Source organism: Pongo abelii, chromosome 6, assembly GCF_028885655.2.
Source record: "Pongo abelii isolate AG06213 chromosome 6, NHGRI_mPonAbe1-v2.0_pri, whole genome shotgun sequence".
In the NCBI taxonomy this organism is placed as follows: Eukaryota; Metazoa; Chordata; class Mammalia; order Primates; family Hominidae; genus Pongo; species Pongo abelii.
This window is the reverse complement of record NC_071991.2, coordinates 124,925,226-124,947,837: the sequence shown is the minus strand read 5'-3', so window position 1 is coordinate 124,947,837 and position 22,612 is coordinate 124,925,226. Positions and strand designations below refer to the sequence as shown.

The 22,612-nt window shown below is 39.3% G+C and overlaps 1 protein-coding gene and 1 long non-coding RNA gene across 8 annotated transcripts in view; one reads left to right on the top strand and one right to left on the bottom strand.

The window, feature by feature from the left end:
* GCC1 (GRIP and coiled-coil domain containing 1) overlaps positions 1-2,694 on the top strand; it is a 104,891-nt gene extending 102,197 nt beyond the window's left edge. For all 7 annotated transcript variants that reach the window (XR_008526821.1, XR_008526826.1, XR_008526825.1 and 4 more), the window contains one exon: positions 2,421-2,694. The gene's annotated coding sequence lies outside the window, so the exon portion shown is untranslated. The remainder of the gene's footprint in view (positions 1-2,420) is intronic.
* Positions 1,902-22,612, bottom strand: part of LOC134761791 (uncharacterized) — a 35,782-nt gene continuing 15,071 nt past the window's right edge. Inside the window, exons 2-3 of the long non-coding RNA XR_010140927.1 lie at positions 17,910-17,981; positions 1,902-2,591 (exon numbers count right to left, since the gene is read on the bottom strand). This is a non-coding gene — a long non-coding RNA (uncharacterized LOC134761791). The remainder of the gene's footprint in view (positions 2,592-17,909; positions 17,982-22,612) is intronic.

Below are 22,612 nucleotides of genomic sequence, written 5' to 3'. Positions count from 1 at the left end.
GTCAGCAGGCCTGGTTTCTTCTGAAGCCTCTCTCCCTGCTTTGCAGATGCCTCCTTCTCACTGCGTCCTCACATGGTCTTTCCTCTGTGTGCTTGCATCCCTGGTATCTCCTTGTGAGTCTTAATCTCTTCTTCTAAGGACATCAGTCAGATTAGATCAGGGCTTATCCTAAGGGCCTCGTTTTAACATAATCAGCTCTTTAAAGGTCCTATCTCTAATTCGATTACATTCTGAGATGTAGAGTTAGGACTTCAACATAGGAATTTTGTGGGGACACAGTTCATTCCATAACAACCATATTGGATAGCACCACAACATATTGGTCCAGAATTAATCTGTATTTATTGCTTTCTCACCGGATACACTGCTACTAATGTTAGGACACTTTGATTTTTCTCTTTCCCGTCCTTCATCACTATCTGCCATATTGCAATCATCTGGGATTTTAGTTCCCCATTTTTTCTTGCATTCTGCATTATCAATTATTGGACTTCACTAGAAATTTTTCACATTTCTTTTTCATCATTTTTTCTTTTACGCCATACAGTCGTCTTTCTCGAATACATGTATCTTGTTGCCATAGTAGTGCCCTCCAGTAGTTCTTTCAGAGATGGGCTTGAGGGCTAGGTATAGGATTCTAAGTTCAAAGTAACCTATATTAATAATTTGAAGACATTTTATACACTGCTGGTGCCTCACTCAGATCCCCTTTACCACCCTATGTCATCCATCCTTCAACTGTTGTGAGCATTGGCTCACTCTTGCCCCTCTAAAGAATCGCTCTTTACTCAGTGAGAGCTAACTCATTTGGTGAATTACTCACCTATTCCCCCTAGTGGCAGGCTCCAGCCAATTGCTGGCTGATAGAATGAGTACAAAAGGCTTTTCCCTTTGCTTCAACATGGGAACTACCTGGGCGAATGTTCATGCTCTAGGGCTCTCTGTGGGATAGACTGAAGCTAGACACCTGTGGATACCACTTAGTTACTTCCCCTGCCCTATTCCATTTTCCTTATTCCCTCTCTCAGAGCACTGCCTTAATAGCCATGTATACCCAAATTCCTGTCTCAGGCTCTGCTTCTAGGGAAGATGACTCAAGACAACATTATTTCATTGTCAGTTCTATTATTTCATTATTTCATTGTCAATTCTATTATTTCATTATTTCATTGACAATTTCTATTGTCCCATGCCCTCATGCTTGGCCCAGGACACAAAGCCTGCTATGCCTTCAGAAAATGTTCACCAAATGAACATATAAAGTAATCTTCCTTGGGCAGCATGCTGATCATATTACACTTTATCTCCAGTCCTGACTTCTAGTTATGAAATTAAAATTCCTGATTTTGGCTTTAAATCTTTTTCCAGTCATTGTTCATATCAAGCCCATCTGTTTTTGTTTGTATACTTTGATTTTTGTTCACTGCTTTTATGATCTCAAACACAAATTTTTACACCCCAATTACATATGAACAGTAACATACTGCTTGTACATTGTGTCATGCATCTTATTTCCTTAGCTAAAATACAATTTCTTGGTCTTTGTCTTCTCTGTTTTGATTAGGACCTAGCACCTTTCTAGTTGCACTGTGCTCAACCAATAATTGTATGATTTTATATGACAGCTTAACTAAAAGGGATTATATTTGGAAACAAATTTTCTCTTAGAGAATACCTTTTTTCTTTCTTTATTATCCCTGGATCATTAATCCGTGTTTGGAAACTCTATTTCCATAGCAACAGATTATCGTAAAAGAAAGAGGATGATATAGTCTTTACTTTTAACAATGAGAAAGAGAAGGATTCTGAGAAGAAAAGTTGTAATTGCAAAATTATAAATAAAATGAATGAATCAAGCAGAGGGTAACAGCATGGAGAAGGATAAATCATTTCTAACAATGTTAATAGTATTGTTTTACTTCAAGATGATTAAACTAGCCAGCTAGATTAGAGACCCAAACATTAGTAATGTGATAAGCTTCAGAAGCTGAAGGCAAAAAGCATTAGGTCAGTCCCGTGGGTCCTTGCTGGCTTCAAAGGAGTGGCCTCTATTTGATCAGTGAGGGCAGGGGTACAGAACCTAAGTTCTTTAATGATTTGCAGTATCATCAAGTCCCCAATAAGCCTCTATTTGAAAGTTGCCTGAGGTGACTTTCTCTTTAATTTGCAAAAAGTGTTCAATATCCAAGTAGTGACAAATTGAATCTGGCCCATAAAGAGGGGAGAAAATAATGTGACATAAAACAAGCTTGTCTTTGGAGACCATAAAGAAAGGGCAGAACAACCTTCAGCAGTTGGAATTCAGTGGGTATTCCTTTAAGCTTTTTGTGGTATGGTTTATGCTTTATGTGGCAAATTTATAGATTACCATCAAACAGACTTTCTTGTCATTGAACATGCTCATCTTTTTTTTTTTGAAGCTGAGAAGTTTTGGTTGGAAAAAAGAAGTGCCAAAGGGATGAGACCACGCCTGAAGCTCAAAACTGAACCAGACTTGGGGGTGCAGAGATTCAGAAGAGGAAGCAGTGTGGTTGGGGCACAGGGCATGCCATGCAGCCTGCCCTGGGCTCCTTGGTTCTTGGCGTGCTCAGCTGTGAAATAAAGAGATTGGGTAGTTAGCATGATGATCTCTAAATAGCACTGAGTTTGGCGATTCCACAGTTCTAATAAAACCGAAAGCTGTTATTCTCCATATTACTAGTTGGAATTTTTCTTAATTTCATTATTCTTCCTGTCAACTATAGTGCTTTGTATATTCTGGATACTAGTCCTTCACTGGTTATGTATGATGCAAATATCTTTTCCTGCTCTGTGGCTGCTTTCATTTTCTTATGGTGTCTTTCATGAACAGAAGTTCTTATTTAATGTAGCATAATTTGTTATTCTCTGTTGTTACAGTTTCTGCTTTTTATGTCTTGTTTAAGGAACACTTCTTTATCCTGAGGTCATAAATTTATTCTCTTTTGTTATTTATATGATGTTATGGGGTTTTTCCTTACCACACTTAGATCTTTAATCCATCTGGAATTGATTCTTATATATCATGTGATATAGAGGTGCAATTTAATATTTTTCATTTGAATAACTTATTGTCCCATTTTTTGAAGACCTACTTGTCTTTTCCTAATTAAACTGCCATACTACCTCTCTTCGTTATAAATTGTCTATATATTAGTGTATCCTTTTACGGACTCTCTCATTTTTTGTATTTGGCTATTTCTGTGCAAATACTACATCATCTTTGTATTAGTCCATTTTCACACTGCTGATAAAGACGTACCTGAGACTGGATCATTTATAAAGAAAAAGAGGTTTAATGGACTCACAGTTGCATGTGGCTGGGGAGGCCTTACACTCATGACGGAAGGCAAAAGGCACATCTTACGTGGTGGCAGACAAGAGAGAATGAGAACCAACAGAAAGGCGTTTCCTCTTATAAAACCATCAGATCTTGTGAGACTTATTCACTACCACCAGAACAGTATGGGGAAAACCGCCTCCATGATTCAATTATCTCCCACCAGGTCCCTCCCACAACACCTGGGAATTATGGGAGCTACAATTCAAGATGAAATTTGGCTGTATGGGAACACAGCCAAACCATACCAATCTGACTTGCTATAGTTTCATAATAGGTACACATCTGTTGGAGCAAGCTCTCCTAGTCCTAATATTTTTAACCATCACAAATGAATGTTAAATGTTATCAAATGATATTTTTCAGTACCTACAGAGATGTTCACATTGCTTCTTTTACTCTAATAATATAGTAAATTATACCAATAGATTTTTTTTTGATGGAGTCTCGCTGTGTCACCCAGGCTGGAGTGCGGTGGTACGATCTTGGCTCACTGCAACCTCCGGGTTCAAGTAATTCTTGTGCCTCAGCCTCCTGAGTAGCTGGGACTACAGGTGTATGCCACCATGCCTGGTTAATTTTTCATATATATATATATATTTTTAGTAGAGACAGGGTTTTGCCATGTTGCCCAGGCCAGTTTTGAACTCCTGAGCTCAGGCAATCCGCCCGCCTCCACCTCCCAAAGTACTAGGATTACAGGCCTGAGCCACCGCAACTGGACCAATTGATTTTTCTAAGGTTAAAATAAATTTTCTTCCTGGAATAATCTAACTTTGTCATTGTATCAGTTACTGATTGCGGCAAAATAGACAACCCCGAATCTCAATGTCATGTATATCCGTATTTATTCCGAGGAATCTTGAGTCATCTAGGTGCTGGCTGATCTAGGCTGGGTGTCTTTGTTTCAGGCTGTGGCAGCAGGGACACCTCAGCCTCTCACTGCATACATGTGGCTGTACTGGGGCAACTATACTCTGCATGTCCCTCACCCTTCTTGGATCAGGAGACTAGAAAGGGCACGTTCTTCTCATGGCATGGTAAGGCACTATCAGGAAATAAACACTGATCTAGTACTATTACATAATATTCAGACTTTATCTACATATCACCATGGCTCTCTAGTAGCCTATATTTCAAAGGAGAAATATTTTTCTGGTTTAGGATCCAATTTAGGACTCGGTTTTACATTTACTTGTCATATTTCTTCATTCTTTTTGACCAGGAACATTTGCTCAGTCTTTCTTTCATGTTCTTAATATTTATGAGTGGTACACGCCATTTCTTTTTTATATACTCTTTTGTGGATATCTTGTAGATAATCCATTTATTTTTTTTAAAATACAGTTGAAAAATATATTTCTTCCACTTAGATATCTCATCCATTGACATTTATTTTTGTAATTATTAATATGTTTGGATTTATTTTTACCATCTTATCGTGGGCTTTTTATTTGTCCTGCCTTTTCTGTTTCTTTTTCATTTTTTTCCTTGGATTCTCTTGGATAGAGTATTTGTTTTTCTTATTCTATTTTCCTCTTTTACTAATTTAGAAGCTATATACTTTGTTTCTATTCTTTTAATTGTTATGCTAGACATTTTAGCATACATATTTGGCTTCTCAAGTGCTAAAGTCAATCACATTGTCACCCTCTTCTCTAGCAATACAATTATCTTAAAATGCGTGAACTCTAATTATTCCGTTCCCGAAATGTATTATTTTTGTCATGCATTGTAGGTTTATTTTATTTTTATTTTAATCCCACCAGATAATAGTATTATTTTATCTCTATATTTATTTTAGCTATATATTTATCTCAATGTTTATTTGGTTTTATCTATATACTTACTGTTTTCTTTATTGATCATTTCTTTTTGCATCTTAGATCTTTCATCTGGGATCAATTTCCTTCTGCATAAAATATATTCTTTAGAATTTCTCTTACTTAGTATTTATAGCAGTCAATTAGGATATTTTTGTTTAAATATATCTTTCTTTGTCCCACTTTTTGAAAGATGTTTAAAATAATTAAAAATTTTTTTTTTTTCCTCAGCCCTTTGAACATATTGCTCTGCATTCTTCTGGCTTTCATTGTGTCTGACTTTGTCCTTCAGCTAAAGTTTAGTTATCTTTTCTCTCTGGCTGTTTTTCAGATATTTCTTTTGTCTTTGTTATTTACAGATTCCCTATGATGTGTTTAGCCATGAGTTTGTTTTTATTATTAAGCTTGGAATTCACTGGGCTTCTTCAATCTGTGGAGAAGTGTTCTATTATTTCTGAAAAATTTTCAGTAACCATTAATCCAAATATTATTTCATGTATCCTTTTTCTCTCTTGCCGTTTTGGAGCTCGGTTTGACATGTCTTTCGATCTCCGTTTTATAATTTCTATCGTGATCATTCTATGCTGCATTCTGGACGATTTATTTGGATCTATCTTTCGATTTCACATGTCAGCTTTTTCTAATCTGTCTATTGAGTTTTAAGCTTTCTTTATTGTATTTTTAAATTTTTAGAATTATATTTGTTTTTTTAAAATCTGCTTCATTTCTATGGTGTCTTTCCCTTTCCTTATATTTTAAATCACTTTTAAATTTATTTAGACATAAAGTCTTTTAGACATTTTCTTTTTATTATTATTATTATTATTATTATTATTATACCTTAGGTTTTATGGTACATGTGCACAATGTGCAGGTAAGTTACATATGTATACATGTGCCATGCTGGTGCGCTGCACCCACTAACTCGTCATCTAGCATTAGGTATATCTCCCAATGCTATCCCTCCCCCCTCTCCCCACCCCACAACAGTCCCCGAAGTGTGATGTTCCCCTTCCTGTGTCCATGTGTTCTCATTGTTCAATTCCCACCTATGAGTGAGAATATGCGGTGTTTGGTTTTTTGTTCTTGCGATAGTTTACTGAGAATGATGATTTCCAATTTCATCCATGTCCCTACAAAGGACATGAACTCATCATTTTTTATGGCTGCATAGTATTCCATGGTGTATATGTGCCACATTTTCTTAATCCAGTCTATCATTGTTGGATATTTGGGTTGGTTCCAAGTCTTTGCTATTGTGAATAATGCCGCAATAAACATACGTGTGCATGTGTCTTTATAGCAGCATGATTTATAGTCCTTTGGGTATATACCCAGTAATGGGATGGCTGGGTCGAATGGAATTTCTAGTTCTAGATCCCTGAGGAATCACCACACGGACTTCCACAATGGTTGAACTAGTTTACAATCCTACCAACAGTGTAAAAGTGTTCCTATTTCTCCACATCCTCTCCAGCACCTGTTGTTTCCTGACTTTTGAATGATTGCCATTCTAACTGGTGTGAGATGGTATCTCATTGTGGTTTTGATTTGCATTTCTCTGATGGCCAGTGATGGTGAGCATTTTTTCATGTGTTTTTTGGCTGCATAAATATCTTCTTTTGAGAAGTGTCTGTTCATGTCCCCTTTTTGATGGGGTTGTTTGTTTTTTTCTTGTCAATTTGTTGGAGTTCATTGTAGATTCTGGATATTAGCCTTTGTCAGATGAGTAGGTTGCGAAAATTTTCTCCCATTTTGTAGGTTGCCTGTTCACTCTGATGGTAGTTTCTTTTGCTGTGCAGAAGCTCTTTAGTTTAATTAGATCCTATTTGTCAATTTTGGCTTTTGTTGCCATTGCTTTTGGTGTTTTAGACATGAAGTCCTTGCCCATGCCTATGTCCTGAATGGTAATGCCTAGGTTTTCTTCTATAGTTTTTATGGTTTTAGGTCTAACATGTAAGTCTTTAATCCATCTTGAATTGATTTTTGTATAAGGTGTAAGGAAGGGATCCAGTTTCAGCTTTCTCCATATGGCTAGCCAGTTTTCCCAGCACCATTTATTAAATAGGGAATCCTTTCCCCATTTCTTGTTTTTCTCAGGTTTGTCAAAGATCAGATAGTTGTAGATATGTGGCATTATTTCTGACGGCTCTGTTCTGTTCCATTGATCTATATCTCTGTTTTGGTACCAGTAACATGCTGTTTTGGTTACTGTAGCCTTGTGGTATAGTTTGAAGTCAGGTAGCGTGATGCCTCCAGCTTTGTTCTTTTGGCTTAGGATTGACTTGGCGATGCGGGCTCTTTTTTGGTTCCATATGAACTTTAAAGTAGTTTTTTCCAATTCTGTGAAGAAAGTCATTGGTAGCTTGATGGGGATGGCATTGAATCTGTAAATTACCTTGGGCAGTATGGCCATTTTCACGATATTGATTCTTCCTACCCATGAGCATGGAATGTTCTTCCATTTGTTTGTATCCTCTTTTATTTCCTTGAGCAGTGGTTTGTAATTCTCCTTGAAGAGGTCCTTCACATCCCTTGTAAGTTGGATTCCTAGGTATTTTATTCTCTTTGAAGCAATTGTGAATGGGAGTTCACTCATGATTTGGCTCTCTGTTTGTCTGTTATTGGTGTATAAGAATGCTTGTGATTTTTGTACATTGATTTTGTATTCTGAGACTTTGCTGAAGTTGCTTATCAGCTTAAGGAGATTTTGCTGAGACAGTGGGGTTTTCTAGATATACAATCATGTCATCTGCAAACAGGGAGAATTTGACTTCCTCTTTTCCTAATTGAATACCCTTTATTTCCTTCTCCTGCCTAATTGCCCTGGCCAGAACTTCCAACACTATGTTGAATAGAAGTGGTGAGAGAGGGCATCCCTGTCTTGTGCCAGTTTTCAAAGGGAATGCTTCCAGTTTTTGCCCATTCAGTATGATATTGGCTGTGGGTTTGTCATAGATAGCTCTTATTATTTTGAGTTATGTCCCATCAATACCTAATTTATTGAGAGTTTTTAGCATGAAGGGTTGTTGAATTTTGTCAAAGGCCTTTTCTGCATCTATTGAGATAATCATGTGGTTTTTGTCTTTGGTTCTGTTTATATGCTGGATTACATTTATTGATTTGCATATATTGAACCAGCCTTGCATCCCAGGGATGAAGCCCACTTGATCATGGTGGATAAGCTTTTTGATGTGCTGCTGGATTCTGTTTGCCAGTATTTTATTGAGGATTTTTGCATCAATGTTCATCAAGGATATTGGTCTAAAATTCTCTTTTTTGATTGTGTCTCTGCCTGGCTTTGGTATCAGGATGATGCTGGCCTCATAAAATGAGTTAGGGAGGATTCCCTCTTTTTCTGTTGACTGGAATAGTTTCAGAAGGAATGGTACCAGTTCCTCCTTGTACCTCTGGTAGAATTCGGCTGTAAACCCATCTGGTCCTGGACTTTTTTTGGTTGGTAAGCTATTGATTATTGCCACAATTTCAGCTCCTGTTATTGGTCTATTCAGAGATTCAACTTCTTCCTGGTTTAGTCTTGGGAGGGTGTATGTGTTGAGGAATTTATCCATTTCTTCTAGATTTTCTAGTTTATTTGCGTAGGGGTGTTTGTAGTATTCTCTGATGGTAGTTTGTATTTCTGTGGGATCGGTGGTGATATCCCCTTTATCATTTTTTATTGCATCTATTTGATTCTTCTCTCTTTTTTTCTTTATTAATCTTGCTAGCGGTCTATCAATTTTGTTGATCCTTTCAAAAAACCAGCTCCTGGATTCATTAATTTTTTGAAGGGTTTTTTGTGTCTCTATTTCCTTCAGTTCTGCTCTGATTTTAGTTATTTCTTGCCTTCTGCTAGCTTTTGAATGTGTTTGCTCTTGCTTTTCTAGTTCTTTTAATTGTGATGTTAGGGTGTCAATTTTGGATCTTTCCTGCTTTCTCTTATGGGCATTTAGTGCTATACATTTCCCTCTACACACTGCTTTGTATGCATCCCAGAGATTCTGGTATGTTGTGTCTTGGTTCTCGTTGGTTTCAAAGAACATCTTTATTTCTGCCTTCATTTCATTATGTACCCAGTAGTCATTCAGGAGCAGGTTGTTCAGTTTCCATGTAGTTGAGCGGTTTTGAGTGAGATTCTTAATCCTGAGTTCTAGCTTGATTGCACTGTGATCTGAGAGATAGTTTGTTATAATTTCTGTTCTTTTACATTTATTGAGGAGAGCTTTACTTCCAAGTATGTGGTCAATTTTGGAATAGGTGTGGTGTGGTGCTGAAAAAAATGTATATTCTGTTGATTTGGGGTGGAGAGTTCTGTAGATGTCTCTTAGGTCCGCTTGGTGCAGAGCTGAGTTCAATTCCTGGGTATCCTTGTTGACTTTCTGTCTCGTTGATCTGTCTAATGTTGACAGTGGGGTGTTAAAGTCTCCCATTATTAATGTATGGGAGTCTAAGTCTCTTTGTAGGTCACTCAGGACTTGCTTTATGAATCTGGGTGCTCCTGTATTGGGTGCATATATATTTAGGAGAGTTAGCTCTTCTTGTTGAATTGATCCCTTTACCATTATGTAATGGCCTTCTTTGTCTCTTTTGATCTTTGTTGGTTTAAAGTCTGTTTTATCAGAGACTAGGATTGCAACCCCTGCCTTTTTTTGTTTTCCATTTGCTTGGTAGATCTTCCTCCATCCTTTTATTTTGAGCCTATGTGTGTCTCTGCACGTGAGATGGGTTTCCTGAATACAGCACACTGATGGGTCTTGAGTCTTTATCCAATTTGCCAGTCTGTGTCTTTTAATTGGAGCATTTAGTCCATTTACATTTAAAGTTAATATTGTTATGTGTGAATTTGATCCTGTCATTATGATGTTAGCTGGTTATTTTGCTCATTAGTTGATGCAGTCTCTTACTAGTCTCGATGGTCTTTACATTTTGGCATGATTTTGCAGTGGCTGGTACCGGTTGTGCCTTTCCATGTTTAGCACTTCCTTCAGGAGCTCTTTTAGGGCAGGCCTGGTGGTGACAAAATCTCTCAGCATTTGCTTGTCTGTAAAATATTTTATTTCTCCTTCACTTATGAAGCTTAGTTTGGCTGGATATGAAATTCTGGGTTGAAAATTCTTTTCTTTAAGAATGTTGAATATTGGCCCCCACTCTCTTCTGGCTTGTAGGGTTTCTGCCGAGAGATCCGCTGTTAGTCTGATAGGCTTCCCTTTGAGGGTAACCCGACCTTTCTCTCTGGCTGCCCTTAACATTTTTTCCTTCATTTCAACTTTGGTGAATCTGACAATTATGTGTCTTGGAGTTGCTCTTCTCAAGGAGTATCTTTGTGGCGTTCTCTGTATTTCCTGAATCTGAATGTTAGCCTGCCTTGCTAGATTGGGGAAGTTCTCCTGGATAATATCCTGCAGAGTGTTTTTCAACTTGGTTCCATTCTCCCCATCACTTTCAGGTACACCAATCAGACGTAGATTTGGTCTTTTCACATAGTCCCATATTTCTTGGAGGCTTTGCTCGTTTCTTTTTATTCTTTTTTCTCTAAACTTCCCCTCTCGCTTCATTTCATTCATTTCATCTTCCAGGGCTGATACCCTTTCTTCCATTTGATTGCATCGGCTCCTGAGGCTTCTGCATTCTTCACGTAGTTCTCGAGCCTTGGTTTTCAGCTCCATCAGCTCCTTTAAGCACTTCTCTGTATTGGTTATTCTAGTTATACATTCTTCTAAATTTTTTTCAAAGTTTTCAACTTCTTTGCCTTTGGTTTGAATATCCTCCCGTAGCTCGGAGTAATTTGATCGTCTGAAGCCTTCTTCTCTCAGCTCGTCAAAGTCATTCTCCGTCCAGCTTTGTTCCGTTGCTGGTGAGGAACTGCGTTCCTTTGGAGGAGGAGAGGTACTCTGCTTTTTAGAGTTTCCAGTTTTTCTGCTCTGTTTTTTCCCCATCTTTGTGGTTTTATCTACTTTTGGTCTTTGATGATGGTGATGTACAGATGGGTTTTTGGTGTGGATGTCCTTTCTGTTAGTTTTCCTTCTAACAGACAGGACCCTCAGCTGCAGGTCTGTTGGAGTACCCGGCCGGCCGTGTGAGGTGTCAGTCTGCCCCTGCTGGGGGGTGCGTCCCAGTTAGGCTGCTCGGGGGTCAGGGGTCAGGGGCCCACTTGAGGAGGCAGTCTGCCCATTCTCAGATCTCCAGCTGCGTGCTGGGAGAACCACTGCTCTCCTCAAAGCTGTCAGACAGGGACATTTAAGTCTGCAGAGGTTACTGCTGTCTTTTTGTTTGTCTGTGCCCTGCCCCCAGAGGTGGAGCCTACAGAGGCAGGCAGGCCTCCTTGAGCTGTGGTGGGCTCCACCAAGTTTAAGCTTCCAGGCTGCTTTGTTTACCTAAGCGAGCCTGGGTAATGGCGGGCGCCCCTCCCCCAGCCTTGCTGCCGACTTGCTGTTTGATCTCAGACTGCTGTGCTAGCAATCAGCAAGACTCCGTGGGTGTAGGACCCTCTGAGCCAGGTGCGGGCTATAATCTCCTGGTGCACCGTTTCCTAAGCCCGTCAGAAAAGCACAGTATTCGGGTGGGAGTGGCCCAATTTTCCAGGTGCCGTCTGTCACCCCTGGAAAGGGAACTCCCTGACCCCTTGCGCTTCCTGAGTGAGGCAATGCCTCGCCCCTGCTTTGGCTGGCGCATGGTGCACTCACCCACTGACCTGCGCCCACTGTCTGGCACTCCCTAGTGAGATGAACACGGTACCTCAGATGGAAATGCAGAAATCACTCATCTTCTGCGTCGCTCACGCTGGGAGCTGTAGACCGGAGCTGTTCCTATTCAGCCATCTTGGCTCCTCCCCCAGACATTTTCAAAAAGGTCTGTTCTATTGGCTTTTGCTCTTCATACTGTTCTCTCTCTCTCTCTCTCTCTCTCTGTGTGTGTTGATATGGTTTGGCTGTGTCCCCACCCAAATCTAATCTTGAATTGTAGCTCTCACAATTCCCAGGTGTTGTGGGAGGGACCTGAGGGCAGGTAGTTAAATCATGGCAGTGGGTCTTTGCCATGCTGTTCTCGTGATAGTGAGTAAGTCTCACGAGATCTGATGGTTTTATAAAGAGGAGTTCCCCTGTGCATGCTCTCATCTTGCCTGCTGACATGTAGATATCCTTGCTCTTCTGCCATGATTGTGAGGCTTCCCCAGCAATATGGAACTATGAGTCCATTAAGCCTCTTTTCTTTATAAATTACCCAGTATGTCTTTATTAGCATGTCTTTATTAGCAACATGAGAACAAATACAGTGTTTACTGTGGCCTCATATTTTTGTGAACTTTTTTTGCATGAATTCGTTCAGACTGTGATAAAACTAATACTCCAAAGAGGATTGAATTTGTTTCTGCCAGGAACCCAGAAAACTACCAGCCCAGGACAACTTTAACTGACTTCTTGGCTTGAGATTTCTTGGCCAAGAAGTGTGAATTTGGCCTGCAAAACTGCATGAAGACTGACTTATGGTTAGTAGTTTTAGGGACGAGTCCCTCTCTTTCCACTGCTAAATTTCTAATTAGGCAATCTTGCTTTTGGTGTGTTTGGTGGCAGAATGTTTTTCTACTTCACTTTTATGATGGAGGTGTGGCCCTTTGCAGTCTTAGTTTTATAAAGGGGGACCTTGAGTGAATCTTGGGCTTTATTTTCTCTCTTCTATAGCTTTATAGAGCTGGAAAGCACAAAGGTGAAGTACATTCAGTTTGAAAAATGGTCCACAAGGCACAAGATGGCTTTATTTCTCTGATTACCTCTTCGGGTCTACTTTCATCAAGTTCCCTTTACTAATTAGCCATGTAATTAATGTATTAAAATCTTTTTATTGTGTTTTACCCAGTATTTTGATCTGTTTTCTGCAGGAGGACCAAGCAGGTACTTTATTCATCATACTGATGGAAATAGAAGTCCGGATACCAATTTGAAATTATATTGGGGAAAACTTTACTAATAACTAGTTAGCAATTGACAACCAGAATGTGAAATGTCTGATAATGCTTTTGATGGGGTTAGGGCTAGGGTTAGTAATAACTGTAGGATTAATACTAACTATAGCAAACACAAATATTGTAAATATGTAAGAAAAAGAGCAAAGCAGTACCCAATCAGTATTTTTTTTTCTTTTTTTTTTTGGGATGGAGTCTCACTCTGTCACCCAGGCTGGAGTGCAGTGGAGTGATCTTGGCTCACTGCAACCTCCGCCTCCCAGGTACAAGCAATTCTCTGCCTCAGCCTCCCAAGTAGCTGGGATTCCAGGCACCCACCAGCATGCCTGGCTAATTTTTGTATTTTTAGTAGAGATGGGGTTTCAGCATCTTGGCCAGGCTGGTCCTGAACTCCTGACCTCGTGATCCACCCTCCTCGGCCTCCCAAAGTGCTGAGATTACAGGCGTGAGCCACTGCGCCCAGCCCCAATCAGTATTTTTTTTAAGAGACAGGGTTTCATTCTGTTGTCCAGGCTGGGGTGCAGTGGCATGATCATAGCTCACTGCAAACCGGAACTCCTGGGCTCGAGCAGTCTTCCCACCTCAGCCTTCCTAGTAGCTAGGACTACAGGTGCACACCACCATGCTCGGTTAATTTTTTAAAAAAATTTTATTTGTAGAAATGGGGTCTTGCTATGTTTCCCAGGCTGGCCTCAAACTCCTGACCTCAAGCACCAACAAGGATTTTAATGAAAACATAAACATTTGTCTGTGTCATTTAATTCGTTGTGTGTGTTAATGATTTTGTAATAGAAAGAGCTGGGATTTTGTAGGGGTGGCATATTTTATTTTCCTCCCTTCCAGTCTTCAAAGATCCTCTAACATCCTTGGCCTGGAAATCAAAGATCTTCAAAATAAGAGCTTATTTTGCTTTATGTTTCCACCACTCCCCTGTAAAGCACTGGTGCCCTGAACTCCAGCCAGAGTTTACCACCAGTGGATCCTGTCTGTGTTCTTTGCATGGCTACTTCAAAGCCTTTGCATCTGCTGTTCCCTTGACTCGAGATGCTCTTCCTCCTTCTCCCACCAATGCCTTGATTATGTTTTGAAATAACATAGTTTTGGCAAGCAATGTATCCTTTCTTTGCCATCTTTATTTCCTCTTCAAAGTTTATTTAGAAAGCATCCTTTTGAAACCTCACACCAACAAGATGTGATCTCTTTTTTTTTGCCACTCAGAGCCTTTTGAACCACCCTTACAATCTTTCTATTCTGCCTTCTATTGTTATTTACCTTTATTTTCTTATTTTCTCTCTTAGAATGTAAGCTTCTTGGATGCAGACTCTTACTCCTAAGCGTGTTCCCTCCAAATGCCAAAACCAGTGCCAAATATATGTGCTGTAGGATCAAGAAAAGCACCAGATATAATTTTTAAAACCCATATAGACATGAAGTCCTTGCCCATGCCTATGTCCTGAATGGTAATGCCTAGGTTTTCTTCTAGGGTTTTTATGGTTTTAGGTCTAACATTTAAGTCTTTAATCCATCTTGAATTAATTTTTGTATCAGGTGTAAGGAAGGGATCCAGTTTCAGCTTTCTACATATGGCTAGCCAGTTTTCCCAGCACCATTTATTAAATAGGGAATCCTTTCCCCATTTCTTGTTTTTCTCAGGTTTGTCAAAGATCAGATAGTTGTAGGTATGCGGCATTATTTCTGAGGGCTCTGTTCTGTTCCATTGATCTATATCTCTGTTTTGGTACCAGTACCATGCTGTTTTGGTTACTGTAGCCTTGTAGTATAGTTTGGAGTCAGGTAGCATGATGCCTCCAGCTTTGTTCTTTTGGCTTAGGATTGACTTGGCAAATGCGGGCTCTTTTTTGGTTCCATATGAACTTTAAAGTAGTTTTTTCCAATTCTGTGAAGAAAGTCATTGGTAGCTTGATGGGGATGGCATTGAATCTATAAATTACCTTGGGCAGTATGGCCATTTTCATGATATTGATTCTTCCTACCCATGAGCATGGAATGTTCTTCCATTTGTTTGTATCCTCTTTTATTTCACTGAGCAATGGTTTGTAGTTCTCCTTGAAGAAGTCCTTCACGTCCCTTGTAAGTTGGATTCCTAGGTATTTTATTCTCTTTGAAGCAATTGTGAATGGGAGTTCACTCATGATTTGGCTCTCTGTTTGTCTGTTATTGGTGTAGAAGAATGCTTGTGATGTTTGTACATTGATTTTGTATCCTGAGGCTTTGCTGAAGTTGCTTATCAGCTTAAGGAGATTTTGGGCTGAGACAATGGGGTTTAAAACACCAAAAGCAATGGCAACAAAAGCCAAAATTGACAAATGGGATCTAATTAAACTCAAGAGCTTCTGCACAGCAAAAGAAACTACCATCAGAGTGAACAGGCAACCTACAAAATGGGAGAAAATTTTCACAACCTACTCATCTGACAAAGGGCTAATATCCAGAATCTACAATGAACTCCAACAAATTTACAAGAAAAAAACAAACAACCCCATCAAAAAATGGGTGAAGGACATGAACAGACACTTCTCAAAGGAAGACATTTATGCAGCCAAAAACACATGAAAAAATGCTCACCATCACTGGCCATCAGAGAAATGCAAATCAAAAGCACAATGAGATACCATCTCTCACCAGTTAGAATGGCAATCATTAAAAAGTCAGGAAACAACAGGTGCTGGAGAGGATGTGGAGAAATAGGAACACTTTTACACTGTTGGTGGGACTGTAAGCTAGTTCAACCATTGTGGAAGTCAGTGTGGCGATTCCTCAAGGATTTAGAACTAGAAATACCATTTGACCCAGCCATCCCATTACTGGGTATATACCCAAAGGACTATAAATCATGCTGCTATAAAGACACATGCACACGTATGTTTATTGCGGCACTATTCACAATAGCAAAGACTTGGAACCAACCCAAATGTCCAACAATGATAGACCAGATTAAGAAAATGTGACACATATACACCATGGAATACTATGCAGTCATAAAAAATGATGAGTTCATGTCCTTTCTAGGGACATGGATGAAATTGGAAATCATCATTCTCAGTAAACTATCGCAAGAACAAAAAACCAAACACCGCATATTCTCACTCATAGGTGGGAATTGAACAATGAGAACACATGGACACAGGAAGGGGAACATCACACTCTGGGGACTATTGTGGGGTGGGGGGAGGGGGGAGGGATAGCTTTAGGAGACATACCTAATGCTAAATGACGAATTAATGGGTGCAGCACACCAGCATGGCACATGTATACATATGTAACTAACCTGCACATTGTGCACGTGTACCCTAAAACTTAAAGTATAATAATTAAAAAAACCCATGTATTTATTTATTTTTCAGAAACAGGGTTTTGCTCTCTCACCTAGGCTGGAATGCAGTGGCATAATCATAGCTCCCTGCGGCCTCAAACTCCTGGGCTCAAGCAATCCTCCCACCCCAGCCTCCTAGGCAGCTGGACTACACATGCATCTACAGGCATCTGGGCTCCTGGGCTCAAACTCTTGGGCTCAAGCGATCTTCCCACCTCAGCCTCCCAGGCAGCTGGACTACAGGTGCATACTACAGGTGCCCAGCTACTTAAATTTTTTTTCTGTAGATATGAGGGTCTTGCTATGTTGTCCAGGCTGATCTTGAACTCCTGGCTTCAAGTGATCCTCTTTCCTTGGCCTCCTAAAGTGTTGGGATTATAGGTGTGAGTCACTGTGCCCAGCCCCATCTGTTGAATTGAATGAAATACACTGGCTTGAATATGGAGCACTCCTTTTTTCAGTGTTAGTGCAGGCGAAATTATGTATGGAGATACAATTATTTGGGGAAAAATGTGTGGCTTATATGTAAACAGGATTTAGAAGGCTTGTACTATGCAGAAGAAAGAGAATCATTATTCGGAAAGTAGATGAAAAAAATCGTTGATTCATTATTGTTAACCTTGTGCCTAAGTCTTTGTAAATGGAGCTAAGTTAAATTTTGCAAAATTATTGTCATGAAAGAGAATTCAAGGAATTCTTCTAGGACAGAGTTACTCATGGGCTACATGCAAATTTCATAGTTTGAAGTCACCCAAGAGCAGCTTAAATTTAACATGACGATTTCTCAAAATATTATTTTCTTATGTGAAAACTCCAGACTAAACACAACCATTTTTGCAAACAGCATGTCTTTTCATTTCTGCTCTCTGTTAAGTCTTTGTGTTTTAAAATGCCTTTGCTTTCATGTGAGACATCACCAGCAGCCTTGTGGCTGGGCGGTAGAATTGCTGCTGCCACATCACAGATTCTGCCTTTTTATACTCTTCTTCAAGTAGAAAGCACCTTGTATTTGCACAGCTCTTTTAACTTTTTCAAAGTCTGTTTACATCTTTTATGCTTATACCTCTGTGAAGTAGGAAGCATGGGTTTTTCTACCCACATTGTAGAGATAAGAACAGTGAGCCACACAGAGGTTAAGTGATAGGTTAAAGGCTGCAGCATCCTCCCACTATCCCATGCTGTTTTCCTTCCTAGAGTGGAATTACGTGGGTACACAAGTTCTCCTGAAACAAACACTGAGCAAGGCTATGCGTGACTGCTTGATTCACTTGTGTGATTGCTCTCTATGGCATGGACGGAGGAGCTGCAGGAAAGCTAATTAATTTGTTCAGAGAAAGCTGTGTGTGACTTCACGTGTTTTATCTATTCTGTCATTCAAACTCTGTGGACAAGTCAGTTTTCATAATGACTTTAGATCATTGCACTAAGACTTACTTGTTTTCCAAATGATTTGGTGATCTGTTCACTTAATTTATGCCAGATGCTTCCTTACTGTTTAATTGCCACCTGCAAAATAACATTTAGATATGAAGATTTTAGTTTTAAAGTTGTTTTGGGCTCTCAAATCAAAAACTTGCAAGACTGGTTAAGTTGCTTTTTGTTCATAGCAAAGTAAACACACCTCTAGCTGAGAAGCAGGGGCTTTTACAAGTCATTTGCTTCACCTAGAATAAAATCTGTGAGTTATCCCAGTGGTTACGATGATGTGATTAAAAAATTGGGGGAAGAAATAAAGGATAACCTGTTCACATCTTCTTTCTCTTTCGATAATTCCTATACAAATATCTTAAAAGATGAGATTTTTCATGGTACATTTGGCAGAGCCTTATTCCTTCTATTTTAATCCGAGATTTCCATTTAAATTTTTTTATCCAGTTTTCTAGCATGTGTTCAGTTTTGTCATTTGAATCAATTTCATTCCTCAGGAATTAACATAAACCATAATGTTTTCTATGAATAAGAACGTTAGTTCTAACATCTGTTTTTGACTAATGATTAACTTCTCTTAATCCTTTGATAATTCTTACTGTTTTCCTCCAGACCATGTAAGTTTGTTTCCGTTTTTCTCATTATGATGCTCTAAATCAAGATGCAAACCCGAATATTCATTTTTCATATAAAATAGGTCTTACCTTTTTATGTTTCTACTAGCTGTATTCAATTGATTCACTGAAAATGATTCCTGGCTTTAGTTTTTGCAGAAAGAAAGTAACAAGGTGAACTCACTAGCAGGCCAGGAAGGAGCTGGGAGGAGACTCTTTCTCAATAAAGCAGTGCTGGAGGTTGGTAATTAGGTCAGCAAATAGGATCTGGGAGGACTAGGATTATCAGTGACCTTTTACTAGTTGAGTGGAGGTTGTGTAAATGCAGCCTAGTGTAGTGCAGAAGTGCTGAACTTGGGGACAGACTGAAGTTCTGGGCCTCTTTTTGCTGCTTTCTAGCTCTAGAACCTTGGATAAATTTCCTAATCTATCTGAACTTAACATTCCTAATTCATGAATAGGAATAATAATACTATTTCTCAGAATCATTTTGTGTATCAGTTATCTGGTGCTAAGTAATAAACCATCTCAAAACTTGGTGGCTTAAAACACAATAATTTATTTGCTTACATTTGGACTGGGTTCAGCTGGGTAGTTCTTTTGTTGATCTTTCCTGGGGTCCCTCATATAGACACAGTGATCTGGGGGTTTGACTGGAATTGGATGATCCAAGCTGGCCTTACTCTCATATGGCAGTCAACTGGGACTGTCAGCAGAATACCTCAGTTCTCTATATGGCTGCTTTTGCAGTGGAGACCAGGTTTCTTACATGACAATGGCAATGATTTCAAGAGGCAAATCCCAGTGTAAGTGTTTACCTATCCTCTCCTTGTGTCATATTTGCTGATATCTTGTTAACCAAAGTAAGTCACATGGCCGAGCCCAGGGTCAATGAAAGAAGGAACGATACTGAGGGTAGAGGCTTTGTTTATGTGGAACCATTAGTGTAATAATCTATACACTGTGTCAGTCAAACATGACAATACATGGGAAATTATTTTTGAAGTGTTACATCAGTGTAAACATTGTATGGTGTGTGTCTGCGTGTGTATGGGTGGTGGCAGTTGGCGAATGGTGATGGGGAGGCATGTACCTGAAAACTTTAATAGACATTGAATTTACAGTCCTGGAAATAATTGTTTAGTTTTACCTCTGGCTTTCATAATTACATTAAACATATTTAACTCAGGTGCGCTCAGGAGTGTAGCATGCTGGAACCTGGGTAATGGGATCAGTTGGGAGGGGAAGAGATGTGAAGCTTGGAGAAATGGACTCAGCTACAGAGAACCGGGCATCCAACGCTCAGCGTTTCAAAAATTTACCAAATTAATGGATAAATTGGTCATTCCTCAGACATAGAGGTTCATTCTAGGTGAGTTAATTTGAAAGTCAGGAGGATAGAGGTCATGAGAGCTTTTCACACATCCTGACCATGGAGGGAGATTATGGAGATGAGGATCCATCTGAGGCAGAGGAATAGGAACTAGCCCTAGAACCGAGGGGATTAAGGTGAAGACAAGAGGCTTAGGAAGGCAGAGACCAAGGCAAATGCCTATTTCTTTGGACTAGACAAAAATACAGGAAGAGGAGGACAAACAGCATATGAATTTGGGAGTACTGTGCTCAGGGCAGTGTTAGTCAGGTGTGTAGACTTTACCTGTCATGAGTGCCCTTAAAGTTGGTCTTCAAGGAATCTTGGAATGCAGGGTGGGGGGTGGTGGTGGTTGTGGAAGCTTTGCAACCATCCTGAGCCACTGGGTCTCAGGTTTGAAGGCAAGGCCGACAGTGAGGCTGAGGCTATTAAACACACTAAGTCGGGATGAACCTGAGGACGAGGTGAAAGTGGCAGGCATTAGTGGGCACAGGTAGGGAATTTTAGAAGGCTGACACAAATGCCTGGTAGGATATTGGTTCTCAAACATCAATAAGCACAGGAACTTCTGGTTAAAAATGCCCATACCTGAGCTTACCTCAGAGATTCTGATTTTAGTATATCTTACATGGTACCCAATAATTTGTGTTTTCAGTAAACAGCTTAGTATTGATGATCTAACCTGTGTTGTCCGATGTGGTACACATGTAGTTATTTCAATATAAATTAGCTAAAGTTAAATAAACTTAAACAATTAGTTGTCTACTGGTCAAATTTCAAGAGCCTAATAGCCACATGTAGCTAGTAGCTACTGTATTAGACAGTGCAGAATTAGAACACTGCCATAATTGCAGAAAGTTCTATTGGACAGTGCTGTTTAAGCCATCAACTCTGTGCTTCAGTTTCCTTTGATGACCTCTGGTTCTGCTAGGTTTGGTGTCCCTATTCCAGGTCCATAGCCACATCTACTTCCCAGAGAAGCAATCCATAATGTGCATGCTGTTTCAGGACCATGGACAATAGCACACATTGGCTATCCCTCCCCTCAAATAGTTTTGCTCACACTGTACTTAAGTCTAAGCAAGTGAGAAGCCGAGAATGGGTGGCTAAAGAAGGCAGCAAGCAAAGTAGACACAAGAGACTTCAACCTGGTCTGAAAACTTCACTCCATAATCCCATAGCCCAGTTGCACTGACTTTGGTCTCTACCCACATCAGCTCTTCTCCTCAAAGAGAAGTAGGGGGAAGGGAAGCTTGAGCTACTATTTAAAATATATCACTAAGACGTAGGAGATAAACATAGATAAAGTCAAGCAGGATTAAATTCTGAGCTGCCATTTACTTGGGTGCAACCTTGGAAATGTTACTTAATCTCTCCAAGTCACAGTTTTCCGATCTGTAAACGACTATAATAATATTATGATAATATGAAATGAGCTAGGCACAGAAAAGCAAATATTGCATGTTCTCACTCTTATGTGGGAGCTAAAAAAATTGATCTCGTGGAGGTAGAGTAGAATGATTATCAGAGGTTGGGAAGGGTAGGGGGAGGACATGATAAAGAGAGGTTAGTTAATGGGTACAAAAATATGGTTAGATAGAAGGAATAAATTCTAGTCTACAATAGTATAATAGGGTGACTATAGTTATCAATAACTTATTGTATATGTCAAGATCGCTACTAATAGAGAAGATGTGGAAAGTTCTCAGCACAAAGAAATGGTAAATGTTTGAGGTGATGGGTGTACCATAACCATGATTTGCTTAACAGGAGATGCGTACAACATATGCATGCATTGAAATATCCCAAGTACCTTATAACTATGTAAAATTATGTACCAATAAAATAAAAATAATATTATGATAATAATTTAATAATAATACAAGTGACAAAATATATCTAAAGCACTTAACGTAAGACCAGAAACCTAGTAGGTAATCAACAAATATTAGTTCTATTTCCACTCTTGGTAAGTTGAACTTCATACTCCTAATGAGGCCAGCCCCAACTTATTGTACAGAGTCTGCTCTCTGGTGGCAGTGTCTATATTTAGTGACAGAAATGACGTAGTCATTTTTTTTTTTTTTGGTCTAGCCCCAAGTAGGGTCTAGTAGAGCGATGTAAATCAAGTACTCAGAAAAACGTGGAGGTGTTCCAAAGATCTGTGAACAGAATTCCAAATGGTTATCTGGAGTTAGACTATCATAGCAGATTATCATTCTCCTGCCTCTTTTCTTGTTTCTTCTTCTCCGCTTCCTCTTCTTCCATCATTCCCTTTCTTCTTCCTTTACCTCTTCTTCTTCTTTATTTTCCTTTTCTTCCTTCTTCCTTTTTTCTTTCCGCGTCCTTCCTCTTCCTCCTCCTTATTTTTATTCTCTTCTTCTTTTTTTCCCTTTTTTTTTCTTTCTGCTCCTACTGTGAGAACTGCAGTATGTCCAGAATCAGAATCTTGTTTATTACTGGAACACAGGGAGTTTTGTCAGTGCAGTGTTTTCCAAAATCTCAAACAGTAATGTGCAAATCTATTTGAAAATAGAGGTGGTTATATTATTTTCCAAAGATGTCTCTTTTATGTAGGATTCTGAGTTTAAACTCTTCAAGTAAAGATCAGTTTAAAATTGTGCTTTGAGTTTTAGTGGATATATAATATCTTTATTGAATATTGTGTTTCTAGTTAACTGTCAGCAATAATATTTACAACTGACTGCTAGTCTAGAACATTC